At 26.7% G+C, this 16399-nt stretch overlaps 1 long non-coding RNA gene across 1 annotated transcript; it reads right to left on the bottom strand.

Annotated features, from left to right (window-relative positions):
• Positions 1-9882: 9882 nt before the first annotated feature.
• On the bottom strand, positions 9883-11115 carry LOC149519264 (uncharacterized). The gene is made up of 2 exons (XR_016341269.1): positions 10528-11115; positions 9883-10026 (listed from the first exon to the last, which is right to left on the bottom strand). It is a non-coding gene; the product is annotated as an uncharacterized LOC149519264 (long non-coding RNA).
• Positions 11116-16399: the final 5284 nt, after the last annotated feature.

The raw sequence follows: 16399 nt of genomic DNA, 5'->3' as shown, positions 1-16399 counted from the left end.
GTAGCACTAGCTGGTTTGACGACTGGTCTGGTGGCTAGTCTGGTTAGGTCACAACATGGATGGTCTGATGGGACTAGGGTGGTTAGTTGGATGGTTAGGTCACATGCGTGGCTGGTTTGATGGGATTGGGGTGGGTGGCTTGATGGGGCCGGCAGCACCATCGCCTTTTGTTTTTTTTTTTAATTAATTTTTTAATTTTTATTACATTTTTTGTTTAATTAATAAATATTATAAAATAATAATAAAATAAAATAAAAATATGTTTTGAGCTTAAATAATGAGATTGGGCTTCGGGCTCGATTGAATTAGTTGGGCTTCGGGCTCGATTGAATTAGATTGAGCCTGAAACCCAATTGAATCAAAATCGAGATTGGGGCTCAGTCAAATCAAAATCAAGCCTGAGCCTGAAAATCCAATACACGCGATGAATTTTAAAATGAGACTTAACTAAAAACCGAATAAATTTGGTGTCTACAAGAATATCATAAGATCATCTATAAAACAAAGGTGAGTGAGTCTAACTCTTTTGCATTTTGGGAGAAACTTCATTTTTACTTACTCTAAAAAAATATGTTAGAAATTATTTTTATCAAAAATGATTTTTGCTTCGTAGTTTTCTATAAAATAGTGATTAATTATTTTATAAATTGTTAATTCAATAAATATTAAATATTTTGCTTTTTTAAGGTTATTTTATATTTTTTTTACTATATGATATATTTTTCCATATAATACCAAACACAATTATTTAAAAATACTAATGATTTATAATATTATACCAAACATAATAATTTAAGATCATTGGTGATCAAATTACCATGGTGATCTTGTCACCATAGTAATTAGATCACCGTAGTGATCTTAAAAATGATACCAAATGCTACCCAATAATGTTTTGATCCCACATTTTGTGTGTTAAATTTTATTATTATTATTATTATTATTATTATTATCACTATAATTTTAATATTTTTTTCATTTTTTTTTAATATTTATTATTTTTTACATTAAATATTTATTTATTTTATTTAATAACAAATGAAAATATTTATATTGAAAAAGTTTTCTAAATTCATATTGATGGAATTTTAAAAATATCTATTTTCATAAGAATTTAAAAAAAATTTTGACTTATATTTTTCTTGAACTTGTATCATCTCATTTTCCTTATAGTATATAGTTTATCCTTTTTGAAATTATATCATGTCATTTATCTCTTTGTTTTTATTCACTTATAGTTTATAGTTTTATTTTATATTTATCTTTTTTAATATTATAAAAGAAAAAAGTGATGAGACATTGGTCATTACACTAAAATATGGTCATTGGTCATAATAATAATCAATGTTACAAACTCTTAGTATTTTGCAAAGCTTTTTTTCTTTTGGTAAATAATATTATGTGAAGTTTTACAAAAAAATAAAAATGTTTATATTTTGGTAAATAATATTATGTGTATTGTACAGCAATAATTAGTTTTCCAAAAAACAAAAATTATTTTCTTTATCCAAAAAACCCAACGAAAATTGCATTTTGGCAAAAATGTCATTTCCATTGAATAAAAAAATAAAGCAAATGAGGTAACATGTAGTTCCCGTATCCAGGAAATCTAAAGGCAGATTTGAAAAGTGTAAACATGGTAGAATCCGAGCACAGCCGTTTGATTCCTCCTTAAAGCACACAAAAATACATAAAAAAATTTATGTTAGTAGTTTAGAATATAGTGTATTTTGTATTAGATAAAAAGATTTAATTATTGATGAATAAAGTTAATTTTTGTATTAATTTTATTCATATTTTAAATAATTATATTTGAATAGAAATAATTATTATATAATAAATAATCATAATTATTTGAATATAAATAGATCATTATTCACAAATATTATAATTATACAAAAGGTCATAACTATTTGAATAAAAGTTTATGTCTATTCATTCAATAAAAATATATCTTTCTATATAACAATTTTTATTATTTTTGCTTGAAGAGTTTTGAGATTTTGTTATATCTTAGAGGCATAATTGCTTTTAAAAAAGTGTTCTTCACGTCTCAAAGCTAAAATTTTTTTTTATTATCTCTATTATCTTATTTATTTTTTTAACAATTTAAAGATAATTATGAAAAAAAATTTATATTTTATATTTATGGAGATGCAGGAAAAAGAAATTTAGAAATGCATTGGTGAAATCCGAATTTTTGAAATAATTATGGGCAAAGAGAAATAATTCTCCACTGTAATGTCAAATAAGTTTTTCTTTAATTTTTATTGAAAATTAGTATGTCATTAATTCATTATTTGATTTTGTTGCATAAATTCAATTTCATGATTGCTTTTTATATTACTTAGACTTTTGGAATTTATTAATTATGCATTCCAAAAGTTTCACTAGAATGGATTTTTCAAAATTGTGGCTAGTAATAGTATGAAATTAATGTGGTGAATATATTTGCATGATTTATTTGTGAAATTTTATGTTACTATTTCAATCTGAAGGTTTGGCCAACAAATTGGGTTAAAATGTGATATTCACGTTTAAATGAAAAAGGCACATCATTAATAACATTAAAGGCTATTGTAAATTATAGATAATTTGAAGGCAATCCACCAATGCCTTATTAGCCATGTTTATGGATTTGAAAAGTTTTATTTTCGAATGCCAAGAAAAAGATAACATGGTTTTGCAATTAAATTATTTAAATAAAGTTTGTTTTAATGTAAATAGAGATTATAAATAATTGTAAGGATATATGACATTATTATGCATAGATTATTTAAAAAAGGAAAATGCACAAACCTCCATGGGTTTTTGTAATTTCATGGCAAGGATGTGTACTGATCATAACCCTTAATGTGTGGATTTGATAATGATGTTCACTTACAATAGCCTTAATCCTTGGAATTGATCACTAAATGAATTATCAATGGAGAAGGTGGTATGACTCTTAAATAAATAGTACATTTGATAAGTATGAAAATTATTTATTAGTAAATAATACATAAATAGTTTTTCTCAGTGGTCTTTTGCATAAAAGTGATATTTGTTTAATTTTTTTATAATAATTATGACTTGTATAAATTATCTACATCTCATGATTTTAGCTTTAAGATATAGTAAAAGTATGAAATTATATTTATTTTAAAAGTCATGAGTGATTCAAAGATTTTGTGAATATAAAAAAATTTTAAATAGCAAGATAAATGCTATTTGACCCATTTGGGTGATGGACATGGTTTTGCTCATGGTAATAAATTGGTGAATGGTGTCCATGATGAAATATATTTATAAGTTTCCTAGAACTAGCATGAAAGTTTCAAAAATAGACTATAGAAAGCATGAGTTTACTAAAAAAAAAAAATTTTAGTGAGATTATATTTGGCATAATTTTTATTGACATATACTCTGATATTGAGTTTAAATAAAAGTTTTAAAACTTTTATGAGAAAAAAATATTAAGATATAAAATATTTGCTAGTTTTATTTGATTAAGAGTAGATTTAGAGGCCTCCTACTTAAACAGAAAAAAATCACCTAATAGTGAAAAGATAAATGAAATGGTAACTTGATTAAGTATATATGATAACTTAATAATTGAATGGAACATTCTTTAATAAAAGAATGCATATTTGCACATAGTGAGGGTGATAAGAAGAAAAAGAAATAAAACTCGCCTTTATAGTGTTGTAAAATTTTAAATATAATTTTATGAGCAAATTATAGAAGCTAATAAGTTTAGTATACTTATTAAAGTAAAATCATAAAAAGGTCCTACTAGCCTAAAGTGATTATATTAGAGATTCAATCTCAAATGGGGATAATTACCATAAAAGAAAATTGAATTCTAAGATATTTGGTTAAGTAGTACTACAAGAAAAATGTATTTAAACCTTTACTATTAGACAATAATAATTGAAACCCAACTTTGAATTAGTAACATCTAATTACAAAGTTAATGGGTAAAAAGAAGTTATTGTTATGTGTCTATTAAGCACTAGTAAAATCGATTCAAATTTTAAAAACTAGTGTAATCCATTGCGTGGGGAGGATGAGTTTTTATACTTTTAATAGAGTTTATTATTTAAATGTCTAAAGCAATGGAGATATAGTGAAAACTCTATCTATATAAATATAAAAATGGTGCCGCTTTAATAAAAAGAATTGAGATCTCTCTTCTAAATGTTTATAAATAGAATAAGCACATGGCCATAATGGTACTAAAGTGGTTATAAACCTCTAATAGACAAATAAATAAGTGTTATATGTGTTATATCTTTAATTCTAACACTATGAGTTGAGGTTTAATCTATGGACATCATAAACTTCATTAGAATTCTAAGATATATATGCTAATTAAATATTTAAATCAAGGGATACCTTTCTGTATTCATAATATTTATTTGCATGAAAACTTAAATATTAAGCACAACATTCTAAACTAGTGAGGGATTGTTGGTAGTTTAGAATGTGGTGCATCCCTCATTAGATAGAAAGATTTAATTATAGATGAATAAAGATAATTTGTGTATTACTTTATTCATATTTCAAATAACTATATCTAAATAGAAACAATTATTATATGACAAATGATCATAACTATTTGAATATAAATAGATTATTGTTCATAAAAGTCATAAGTACACAAAAGATCATAACCATTTGAATAGAAGTTTATGTCTATTCATTCATTATAAATAGATCTTTCAATATAACTATTTTCACTACTTGTGCTTAAAGAGTTTTGAGGCTTTGTTGTATTCTAGAAGCATAATTACCTTTAAAAAAGTATTCTTCACACCTCAAAGCCAAAATTCTTTTCTATTATTTCTATTCTCTTATTTTTTTTAACAATAAAGAGACAGAAAAAACCAATTCAAAATTATATAAATTTATTTTTTATAATATTTCCTACATAAAAATTTTTTTCACAAAAAAATGTCATCAGTTCTCTTTCTCGCTTTGGAAAAAAAAGAAAACCCTAACTCACTCTCTCAAGTAAATCCGATTTTTGTCTTGCTGAATCTATCTTTTATCTTTTTAATTTGTGTTTTATTGAGAGAGGTTCTAGGTTTTCAATGGTTTGAAATCGAAGCCTTAGCCTTTGATTTTAAAGGATCTATTCTTGTATATTTAGGTACATAAATATTTTAACTAATAGAGAAAAATAACTATGGTGGCATCTAATAAAGAGCTAGAGCTACAATTAATCTTTTTATACTCCTTTCTTTTCCCTTTCATTTTTCTTCTTTTCATTTTCATCCATTTTCTAAAAATTTCCCCCTCTTATCAAAAAATCCTAGCTCTTATGAGTTCTTTGATTTTCTTTTTTAAGTGTTTTATAAATTTTCTTGTGCCTTTTTTTTAAATAAAAAATTAAAATATTTAGATTTAATGGTTTTCTTTATTTTTAGGTATTTAGTGGTTGATTGTGTTGGTGGTACCTTCTTTCTGGTTAAATTTTCTAAAATTTTCAATATAAAAAAATTCAAAATTTTCATCTTTTCATACTCATTTCTTTTCCCTTTCATTTTCTTTCTTTTCATTTTCATCCATTTTTTAAAAATTTCTCCTTATAAAAAAATCCTGCCTCTTGTGAGCTCTTTGATTTTCTTTTCTAAGTGTTTTATAAATTTTCTCATGCTCTTTTTCTCTTTTTTTAAATAAAAAATTAGTAGATTTTCAGATTTAAGGGTTTTCTCTTTTTTTATTTTTAGGTATTTATTGGTTGATTGTGTTGGTGGTGCCTTCTTTTTGGTTAAAATTTTTAAATTTTTTAATATAAACAAATTTTAAATTTAAGAATTTTTCTTAGGAATTTTTTTTATTTGGATGTTGATTAATTGTGATGTTGATGGTTATGTTGGAATTGACTATTTTGATGGTTATTAATAGTGTTGCTAATGGTGGCTATAGTGGTTATTAAAAACAAATTCCATGAAAAGTGTATTGTTTTTTAATTTTAGGGTTTTATTTTTTTATTATTTAAAATATTCTTTTAGTTGCTTTTAAAACTAATATTGATTAAGGGTAAAATGGGTTTTTCATATTATTTTGTAAGATAGGTGTTAGTGATTAACCTTTAAATTAAAGGTTAAAATTATTATATTAAAATAAGGATAGGTGTCAATTTCTCGTTTTTTAAAGGTTATGGATTTTTTTTAATTGTATGTTATATGTTATAGATAATATAATAATATTTAATAAAGCTTATGTGTTAACGATATGTATTGATTAGGCATTTAAAATTAATAATAAAATTAGTGAGTTGATAACAAATTGAAGAGAAATTGAGAAACTGAAAAACCAAATAGAGGATAACATTAATTAATTGTATTGACTAGCCTTGAACCATTAATAAATATCCTAAGTATCCAACTCAATTGTAATTAAAAGACATGTAATAAAATTATGTTTCAATTTCACAAATGGCCAGCTAATAATGAAATGGGGTATAACTTTAATCAAATGCATTGATTTCACAAAAATATGGAAATTAAATTAATAGAAATTGTAATATAAGGAAATTTTTAAAAGAGTTAATAGCACATGTGGTCCTTAAACTTTGGGCTAAATTCTATATTGGTCACTAAACTTTAAAAAGTTTTAATTGAGTCATCAATTGCCTAAATGTATGTCAATGTGGGCTCTTCATCTGTTGGACCATCTAAATTCACGACAAATCCTACATGGCATGACATATATTCTTCTAAACTTTTGTTACGTGAAATATATTAATGTCAACTAAGCAAATAAAAAAAGCAAAAGAAACTTTAATGCCCACTAATAAAATTAAACTAGTTAAAAAAAAAAAAAGAAACTTTTGCAATTTTTTAGGTGTTAAAGAGAAAAAGAAAGAGAGATTGAAACAAAGAAGCTGAGGGTTGAAAAGGCAAAACTAAGGGTTAAAATAAGGAGCTAAGGGTTGAAAATGAGAAGTTATAGGTTGTCATATATAAGATATAGGCTTGTTAATTGTTTGTCATTGTGGTCAACAAGCTCGAATTAGGACATCATGGATTGACACTAACCTAGGCCGTCAGTTTTTCGGTTATAACAACTATGGTGTATAAACATAGCATCCTATTTTTTTTATTAATTGAATTTGAGATTTTATAGATAAAATAGGGTCTTACAACATAACAAATGTACAATGGATTTTGAATATAGGTTTAGAATATGTGAACACAACTATTGGTTTTGAATTTTGTAGATATTTAAAAACACAACAAATAAGTGTGTATTATTTTGAATATGGGTAGCAAGAAGCAACAATGGGTAGCAAATTATTGTTTTTATGATTTTTATTTCTTTAATTTAGTGTGTTTTTATTCCTTTAATTTGGTGATGGTTTTTGTTTAAACTTGCAGCAACTTGGTGCAGTGGATTTTTTTTAGTGATATGATCCTCTAATAAATGAATATAACAAGGCAATCATTCTAGGTTTATTAAGGAGGCTGCAAAAAATGGAAACCAAAATCAAATCCCTTTAGATAATGCAAACAACAATGATTACAAGAATAAAAATTGGAAATGGATTACAATTTGTTTGCTTATAGTTATTTTTATGTTGTTGTTGGAAAGAAATTGAACAAAATTTAGTATACTATTTAGGTCAATTGGCTTGTAATATATGTTGTCAATTGTAAGCTATTTATGTTTCTAAACTTGCATATTTTGTGTAATATGAATATGTTTCATGAGTATTAATGCAAGTTTGTTTCTAAAGTTGCATATTTGTAAACTTACATATTTTGTGTAATATGATTATGTTCATATCAAAATCAATGGAATGACCTTTAGAATAGAACAAGTTTGTAAACTAATATTTGCTACAACAAGTTTGTAAAACACTTCCATAAGTATTGACTACTGTTCACATCACATAAGTAATGACTACTATTTGCTAGCAACAAGTTTGTAGAACACTTCCATACAGAATAGAATACTTTGTAATAAGTTTGTAAAAATGACTAAAAGTTTAAATAATACTTCTATACGTAAGTAATAATTTCATATTTTCATTTTCAATGACAACAAAATATAAGTTTATACACTTCAATGCCAACAAGTTGTATACACTTCAAAAGACTCAAACATAAGTTGCAATTTTGAAAGTTTAAACACTTCAATGCTAGCAAGTTCATATTCTAAATTGGCTACACCAAAATTTCACAACAAAATCAAACACAATGTTTCGACTACAAGAAAATTTGCCAACACAATCAAACATAATGTTCTAACAAAAAACATTCTTCTAAACAAAACAAGCTTCATTACCATGCAAACTTCTGGATACTATGCTGCTTAGCCATAAGCTTCCGAACAACATGCTTGAATAAGGTTTTCATGGAAGCTAGACTACGAGAAAGAGATATTAAACCCTAAAATACACACAAAGATAAAAAAAATTACAAAAAAAAAAACATAAGTTGGTAGTAACCCTAAAGCCAACCAAAAACCCAATTTGGTGGTTTGCTGCTACTGGACGAATGTGCTATTGGACATGCAAACCACCATTAAAAGCTAAAGTAGGAGTAAGATTCAATATTGCACTTTATGTAACACTTTGTGAATGTTGCATACCTAATGGTGGATTGTTAGAAATGACTATAAGTTAATGGTGGTTTTCATGACTATTATTGGTGGTTTGCTGTTATTGGACAAATGTGTTTTGTTGGTTGGATTCGGATATACCTTGTTGTTAGATAGAAAAAAATGAAAATAAATAGTATCAATTCAAGATTATTTGAGAAACAATAACATTTACACAAATTTGTGAAATTGTAACTATTAACTGCATTTTATTGCACCTGTGGAATGTTCTTACAAGACCTTTTATTGTGACCTTTCTATCCACATTTAAACATGACATTGTGATAACTGTTTTCTCAACCTTAGTATATGTGGTCCTTACTTCATCAAGTTCTTTTCTTTTCTTAGTCTTAAGTTTACCAAGTTGTTTCATTTGCCCCTTTAGAAGTTCTGGCTTGTAGTCACATAGAGGCCAACAATTCTCACCCCTGATTAGATCAATGGCTTATTTGTAGATCTTTCTTTATCTATCAATAGTGTAATATTCATGCACATAGTCTTCAACCCGCTCTTTGTTGAACAAAATTACAAAAATTACATATGGGTAAAGAATACCAGATAACTCTCATTTTTTTGTAATTACATGACTGTTCATTTAGGTCAATTATGTACTAGTCTGTTAGGCGTTTTATTTCAAGTGTTCTGTATGTAGATGGATATGGCCAATACTTCCTAAACAATTATTTGTTCTTGTCAAGTTTCTACTGAATCCTTGGACAAATCAATCCAGAATAATTTTTTACAATATTCCTCTTCACATAGAATCTATTCATCAATTTGCATCTAATTGTTTCACACATAGTCAAACTTGACTTGTCTCCGACATCCTAAATGTATTTGTTAAAACACTCATGTAGATACTTCATTTTGTTTGAAAATTTTTTTCGAAATAAACGAACCTTCAATCATAAAATAGGTCTGATTGAAAGTTTTTTAGCCCAAAAAAATTGAAAGCCCAAAATATTTTAATTTTGATCTTAATTTGATTTTTGTTCTAATTTTGATTTTTGGTCTTTAATTTTAGTTTTATTATTTTTAGTCAAAAGTCACAAAAATAAATAATCAAAAAAATTAAAAAAAATTAGAAAACCATTGCAATTTGCTGGAGGATCTTGGATTTGGTAAAAAAGAATCAATGATTTGATGAATTTGGGCTTAATGCATGCAATCACATAATCAAATCAAACCAAAGGCAAAAAAATCCTTGACTGAATTAAAGCCTTTTCAAATAAAAAGAGATTGAATCCTTATCAAAAGAGGAACATAAAACACAAAGAAAGGGGGGAAGCCTTACAGAAAATTCACAGTCAATAGAGAAGGAGTTTCGGGCAAAGTGTCAAAAAGCAATTAATAGTTTCCAACATCAAGCAATTGCAAGCTCAATTTCCAGAGAACAAGCCTGATTGACAGAAACATCAATCAAGCATACACAACCTGAAATCAAGACCGGGGAGTTGATAAAAAATCTAGCAAAACAAAGTCACGAGCAAAGGCCAGAGACAAAAATAAATCAAAGAGCAATAAGGCAGTGAATCATTTATGAAAGGATCAACAGACAAGAAACCATCGTCGAGTGATTCCCAATAATTCCACAAGGCAATTTCAGGCATACGCAGGAGAAAGCACTTCAGCATCTCCAAAACAATAAACACGAAAAATCTAAATCCCAAGTAGCAATTTGTAACCAAAAATATTCAATCAAAAAACCCAAGTGGCCTCTAATCAGAAACTCCAATTCCACAATAGAACCAACCTTACAAACAACCCAATTTCAAGAAGCAACTATAAAAAAAAGAAAAAAATCAAAGCAAGCAAAAACCCGGTGTTCAAACCTAGAGAAACAAAACCCAACATAGATCAACCACAATTAGTCAGCAGCGCTTTAACGCTATCAGTAAAAAGGAAAAGAAAACTTTTTTTGGGCAATGGAATTACTTTTTGAAGGTTTGGTCTCTTGGGATTTATTTTGGGAAAAAGCCAAAGAAGGCTAGTAAAGTCCTTAGTTGTCTCGGATGGCGAGGGCCGACAAGAGACAAATCAACAGTGGTTTCTGAGTAGGTTGTTGTGGTTCTTGGCTAAAAAAGGGATTGATTTTTGGGGATGGTTTGGGCTATGTCGTTTTTTTTTTTTTTGGCTTCAGCTTTACGGTGTGAAAGACAGAAGAAATCCTTGGTGGCCAGTGGTGGCAGCGAACGGCGGATAGGTTGGTGGTGGTCGAACAACGGCGAGTTCCCTGGTTTATGGTTTGTCGGCTACTGGTCTTTGAAATTGTTGGAGAAGGAAGGAATCTCAAAACAAAAAGGTGCCGACCTTGAGACAGAGCTGTTTAGAGCTGGAAAAGAACCAAGCCTGAGCCATATTCAAATCACCCGCGTGTCATTAATTCTGACCCGACCCGTTCCTTTAATATGGGTTTGACTTTTTTTTCCTTTTTTATTCTATTTTTTTTGGTTATTTTATTTTCTGTTTTTATTAATTGTATATAACGAGAAAAAAAAACTTTAGTGTGATATTTATAATTTGCAGGTTTATTTATTATTTGCATGATTCTATTTAATTTATTTTGCATATTTTAATTATATTATTATTGTATGATATATTATATTATGGCATGATATTATTACATAATATTATTTGCATAATAATTTTTGTTTATTTTAATTTTTTTTCAAAATAAAATAAGGTTTTTTAAAAAAATAAATTTATGAGTCTTACCAACCGATTGAAAAAAATTTTTTATGAGTTTAGAATTTTTTATGAATTCTACCAAACTATTAAAGAATTTCATAACCAAATTTTTGTGAAAAAATAATTTTCATAAAATCTTACTAACATATTAGAGGATAATTTTTGATAGAATATCTTACCAATATATTAGAAGATATTTCTAAAAAAAAATTATTTTTATAAAAATTAGATTTTGAATCTCCAATGATGGAATTATTAAGAGGGTTGCAAATAGCAATAGTTATATAAATTTTTATGTGAGAAAATCTTTTCTAAATTTTATCAACATATTGAAGAATTTAGATAAGAATTTTTGATATTTAAGTTTCATTTTATAATAAATAAAAGTTTTTACAAAAAATTAAATGAATCCGACGATGGAGCCTCTTTAAAGTGGGACACTAGTCTCCATGAATACTTTTGAAATGAAAAAATTATATTAAATTACTATCAAACTATTGGGGTAAATTTATGATCAATTTTTAATAATTAAATTATTTGGTAAAATTATAAAAATCTTTCAAGGCTTGGATAACTTGAAATCAAATTGGTACCATCTTTTGGATGAGTGTTATGAGGGTGTTATAACCTTCCTCTTATGTAACCATGTTCTTATACCTAAATCTGAATTAGTAGACTATAATCTATCATTTAAATATGCCTGAGTCAAACTTAGGATTCCTCTTTAAAATTGGACAGATTCAATTAGGTGATTAATCACACCTCAAAGCTAGAGCCATGGCTTCTTTTGTGTTAGAAAATCCTAAATAAGACACATGATAGGACATTTATTCTGCTTGTAAATTCATATATATTATTCTTTTTATATATTATTTGCATACTAACCATTTACGTTGTTCTTTGTATATATCATGTTTATTGGCCCTTTTCTTTTATTATACATGCATGTATTCACATTATTAAATCCTTCTTATTGCATTCATACATACATGCATTCATTCATGCATTATTCCATTTCACTTTTTCATATATTAAAAGATGTGAATGCTTAATTGTAAATTAAAAAATAATTTATTTTTTGTTTTTTTTTTCATAATTGTGAATATGAACTTTAGTTTTTACTATGTATTGCATACATGCATCCATGTAAACATCTTTTTATATAAGTTATTTCATTTTTTTAGGAAAATCTTTGCCTTTTCAATCTTGTAATGTATTTGCATATAGATTCATGTAAACATCTTTTTATGTTCATTATTTCATTTGTTTAGGAAAATCTTTTCCGTTTCAATTTTGTACATAGTTTTGAATAAGAATTCTTGTTGTTACTATGTATTGCATACATGTATTTACATATACATTTTTGTATGTTTGTTATTTCATTTGTTTGGGCCAATCTTTGGTACGTAAATATGAATTATTGTTTGTCATTATGATTCGCATGCATGTATTTGTAATTTTTTTCATTTATTTGAATTGTTTGACAATAAAAACCCACATGATTTCTTTCTATGATTGAAAAATATTTTTTGTAAAGAAAAATTTTTACGGAAACAATCTTAAGAGAATTAATGATTACTACCAAGAATGAACATACTCAATTGTTTCACTTATCATTTCATACTCTAATTTAGTTGAACACCACCCCACTCAAAGCTTGGCTTTTCAAGTCTTTTGATCCTATTTCACTTGACAAATAAGGATTTTTAAGTCAATTATCTTTATTAAGGCTATGAGCAATGAAGTTTGAAATTTTTTGTTTGAAAATTTTTTTGTAAGCCAATACATGAGGATCTCTCTTAAAGATTCTAGATTTTAGCAATTTAATAAGTGTCAAGACTATTCCAAAGACATCACTACCCATGTTTCTTCACAAAGCCTAACCCTCTCCAATTTCTTCTAGAGGGTAAAATTACTGAAAAGACCACATCCCTTCAATATCCTTGTTTGACATCTTAATTTATGCAACATTCCTTTTCTTTTTCTATCTTTGCCCTAAAATTTTTCTTTGCCCACATCTTGGAGCAAATTTACCAAAAAGTCCAAATTGTCCGATTTTCTCAATATCCTTTCCTCTGAATGGTATTGATTTCATCTCTTGGTGTGGGCTGTGATAATGAAGATTGTTACATTAGGGCTTTATTTGATTAGTAAGATCATTCTTTGAGCTTGAGTTACAAAGAGAGAGAAAGAGAGAGAGAGAGAGAGAGAGAGAAAAGAAAGCAAAAGAAAAATGAAAAAAGAATTGATTGTAACATCATGCAAAATCAAAGAAAAAATATATTCTTGAGAATTGCTTTTAAATAGAGGTATCCACATTTGATATGATAAATGGCCATCTTTCATATTCCTTTCACAAAAAGAAAATATCCATTTGTACGACTTTTGAGCTTATTGAATTCTTTTTCTTCCCAACCAAAGATCACCTTCCACATTGGGAAGTAAGTATAAAAAGGGATTTATTTCAGAAAGCATTAAATCCAAAGTTAAGGATAAGGAATGAATGCCTACAGTCAAAAGGTAAGCTTCAAAATTTTAGGCAATTTGTTAAGATGTGGAAATATGAAGAAAAAAAGAAAACAAAAAAAATAAAAAAAAAAGATGAAAATGTATGAAGTGTTAAAAAGACAAAAAATAATCTTTAGTTTGATTACACTTAAACACATTTTTAGACCTATTTATCCTTTTTTTCAGAACCCTAAACCCAAATCCACATTACGTCATTTCAAAAATCTATTTTGATCAAGTGTGGATATCTAAATTGAAGAGTTTTTCTTTAGGAAATCACCATTACTTTTCAATTCTGGATGAACTTTAAGTTTTCAAATGCATGATGGAATAAAGAAAAAAAAGAAAAAAAAAATTAAATGAAGCTCTAGGGTGAAACTCAAAAAGGCAATTTAGAGCAACTTTGAAAACAACTCAAGCAAGTTCATTGAGAAGATGATTTTGAAGCAACTAATGAACAATGAAGACCTTTGAGAAATTCAAGAAGATAAAACCTAATATGAAGATTTTGTTTTGAAATTTGAACCTTTTTTTCTTTCTTAGAAATTTTGAACCTATCACAATCAATCTTGACATTTATTAAAATGCACATACTAAGAACCTAAATGAGTGCTAAAATGAATTGTGTTTTAAAAATAATCAATTTTCAAATTTAAATTTTCATTTGTGAGCCTAGATGAAGAAATGTTGATTTTCTTTTATGCCAAACCATTTCATCCTTTTGGAAAGACCAAGATACACCTAAGTCATTCTAGGTAGTAATCAACAATTTTCAAGAGATCTAAATGTCACATATTGATATATTTTGGTCATGGAAAAGTGATATGTTGGGTAACTTTTAAAGCAATTGGTTACCATTCTTTTGAAAGTTTTTAAAATTTTCAAATTTGCTGTATATATGAATTTTGATAGATGGGAGAGAAATGATTTTCAAATCAATATGATAAGAGTGACTTTTCTAGGGCAACAAAAATGTTTTGTTTTTATAATTGTTTTTGCACTATTTGGTAAATGTACAAGTTTTTGTTTTGATAACTGTATTAGCACAATTGTTTGGATATGCGTGTGCATTATTTGTGGAATTTGTAAGTTGCATAACTGATTGGACCATGCATCTACATTATTTAGTGAATATTTAAGCCATTGTTTTGAATATTGCATTTGTATCATTGTTTGTTTGTACCATGCATTTGTGTTATTTGGTGACTATTTAAATCATTATTTGAACATTGCATTTGCATCTTGGTTGGGGCATGCATTCGCATCATGTAATGAACATTTGAATCATAATATGACATTTACATTACTGTTTAAAACATGCATTTGCATCATTTAGTGAGAATTTGGATTGTTGCATTTGCATCATTCATAAGGCATTTACATTATTTGCATACAAGAATTTGACTTTGGTGGGAGAAAAATTTTTTACTTTTGAATCCTCGAAAGAGAAAGATCTTTCATCATGAAATTTTTTTAGACTAGGAAAAATTTCCAAATCTTTAAAATTATAGAGCCTTTGTTTAAATGAGCTTTTTTCAAAAACATAGTCACGATTTATAAAACCTTTAGGCATAATCCTTAAAAATTTTTGATGTGAAACTTTGAAATTTTGGATGTGAAACCCTAAAAATTTTCAAATGAGAATGTTTGAAATTTTGGATGTGAAATCATAAAGTTTTTGAATGAGAACCTTTGAAAATTTAGATGTAAAACATTAAAGTTTTTTTAATGTGAATCTTTAAATTTTAGATGCAAAATTGAAAAATTTTTTGAATATGAATCTTTGAAATTTTTGAGGTGAAACCATGAAATTTTTCATATGAGAATCTATGAAATTTTGCTTGTGAAATATTAAAGTTTTTTAACAAGAATTTTTGAAACTTTGGATGTGAATATATAAATTTTTTGAATGTGAATCTTTGACATTTTGATATGAATCCTTAAATTTTTTTGAATGAAATTCTTTAAATTTTGGATGTGAATAACTAACAAAAATCCTTTGAATGTGAATCTTTGAATCTTGCATTACAATTTGTGAATCTTTACAATGACGAAATTGAATTTCTTGTGAATCTAAAAATTCTTATGAAACTAAATTTCTTTCGAATATGAAATTCTTACAAATCTAAAGTTTTTGCGAATCTTTCATTTTTGCGAAAACTGAAACTCTTACAAATATGAAATTCTTACAAACTTTAAGTTCTTACGAATCTAAAATTCAAATCTTTAGTTTCTTGTGAGTCTTTACAATGACGAAATTGAATTTCTTGTGAATCTAAAAATTCTTATGAAACTAAATTTCTTTCGAATATGAAATTCTTACAAATCTAAAGTTTTTGCGAATCTTTCATTTTTGTGAAACTGAAACTCTTACAAATCTGAAATTCTTACAAACCTTAAGTTCTTGCGAATCTAAAATTCGAATCTATGATTTCTTGTGAACTAGAAATTCTTATGAAACTAAATTTTTTTGTGAATATGAGTTTTTGCGAATCTGAAATTTGAATATTTGATTTCTTGCGAACCTAGAATTCTTGCCAAACTGAAATTCTTGCAAATCAGAGTTTTTACAAATTTGAAATTCGAATCTTCCATTCTTGCGAAACTAAAA

This window comes from Durio zibethinus, chromosome 4, assembly GCF_047325235.1.
Source record: "Durio zibethinus cultivar Kanyao isolate XHJ-2024 chromosome 4, ASM4732523v1, whole genome shotgun sequence".
NCBI classification, from domain to species: Eukaryota; Viridiplantae; Streptophyta; class Magnoliopsida; order Malvales; family Malvaceae; genus Durio; species Durio zibethinus.
Note: the sequence above shows the minus strand (reverse complement) of the source record. Positions and strands in the feature narration are given on the sequence as shown.